Genomic DNA, 1855 nt, shown 5'->3' on the forward strand with positions numbered 1-1855 from the left:
GTAGTAGTTTCATTTAAATCAGATTTTATGTATTTTTTGACTTATTAAAAATTGAAGTTAAGAGAGTCACTCACTGTGCTGTGGTATTTTCTGCAGTCTAGCTGCATTTCTGTAGATATTCCAGTAGGAGTTGCTACTAAGTCATCTACAAGTAATGGAAGCTTGGTGTTTTGGATGCTGAGACTTGAAATATACTTTGTCTTGCTTGTTTCATCCATTTAGTCAGTTCAGTTTCTTTTTGAATTTTTGTAAGCAAGCATTGGAATATCAATGTTGTCATGAGTGCATTTAGGGTTGTGGCTGGCCAGGAAGTAACATTTCAAGTCTGTGTGGGCTTTCAAGTTTCTGTCACAGTAGTGCAGAGCGGAGATGAGGAGACTGTCTACCCTAAAACCAGGGCAGCTGGGTGCAAAATAGGACCATGGTTATGCCAGTGGGATAACTGTGTGGGAGTGAGTGGAAAGGGTTGTGTCTGTGGGTTGGGGATGCATACTATCTGGAATGTGGGAGGATCTGGATTTCATCCCCACTATTGGAAATAAACCACCTTGGGTTTTTCCAAAACAGATGAATCTGTTTGGCTCGAGGGCCAGAACATATCAGTAGAGTACAGGGCTGCCCATGTGGTTTAAGCCAGAGCAAAGCCTTGTTTCCTTTTTTTGCAGGTGTGATCCCCCTTTATCCTAGTGGGATGTACTTCTGACTGAGAAGAAAGCCAGCAGTGTGTCTGCTGGAGTTTGTGAGGAACCCCTGCTCTGGCTGGGGTCTTGATGCTAGGTGTTGAGATCTTCTCCAGGGAGAAACATTCCAAGGGCTCTGATCTAGTGCCTTCCATGCAGGCCAGCATCCAGCCATGGTGGACCATGGGGTGCAGAAGTGTGTGCCTCCACAGGGTTTCACAATGGGTTTTCTAATGCTTATTTAACAGTAATATTTCACCGATCAGATGTTCCCTTAACTATGCACATTTGGAAATCTGTAAAAGCTACTTTATGATGCTTGCCAGGTTCTCTTTTATTAAGACAGTAACACACAGCATTCTTCAAGGTCCTTTTGTGCTTCCCATCCATGGGAAGCATTTCTTGTGACCATGATGCAAGCGTCATCCAGGTTCCAGCAGCTCCTGCTGTGCAACAGAGGTGCCCAGTGTGGTGAGGTGAGTGGAGTTGGGTAGACGGTCCACCATGCAGGGTGTGAAAGTGCAGCGGACTCTGTCATCAATAGCATATACTCCTCTCCACTTTTATTATGGTCTACACAAGGGCCAAGAACCTTTTTCTCAGCCAAGGGCCATCTGGATTTTTATGACATTGTTCTGGGGCTGAACAGACAGCTGTGAGCATCCAGTGAAAAACATGTGTGCTGACCTGTCACATGTCAAGTGATTTTTGTGGCCCTTACATGACTGACTGAGTGTCCTTCAATTCTGGTCTCAAAGGAGGATTCTGGAGCAATAGTGGAAGGATGAACACTGCTTGCCAGTGGGACTTGGGGTGTTTGCAGAATTGTAGATTGCTCCCCCCAGTGCTCTCTCTCCCACTTCCTGTATTAAGCTATTTGTTATTTCTAGTCTTCTTTCTCTCTGTTTTCACTTCTTGTCTCTGGATTGCTTTCCTCTGTCCTCTCTCCACTATCCCTTAACCTCAAGTTCTTTTCCTTTCCCTTCTCAGGTAGGCAGAATTCTCCTGAGAGTTTGTGTGCAGGGGGAAGAAGAGCATCCTCATGGCTGGGTAGGTATAGGCTGCAGCTGATTGGAATTCCTGCTGTCTCCCAGTGTCATCTTTTCTCCCTGTTTAACTTTCTCTATCAGCTCTAATGTGGGAAAGCAGAGCAAGGGGAGTAAAAACTAGAGACA

Source organism: Dipodomys spectabilis, unplaced genomic scaffold (genome assembly GCF_019054845.1).
Source record: "Dipodomys spectabilis isolate Male_0828 unplaced genomic scaffold, ASM1905484v1 ptg000012l, whole genome shotgun sequence".
In the NCBI taxonomy this organism is placed as follows: domain Eukaryota; kingdom Metazoa; phylum Chordata; class Mammalia; order Rodentia; family Heteromyidae; genus Dipodomys; species Dipodomys spectabilis.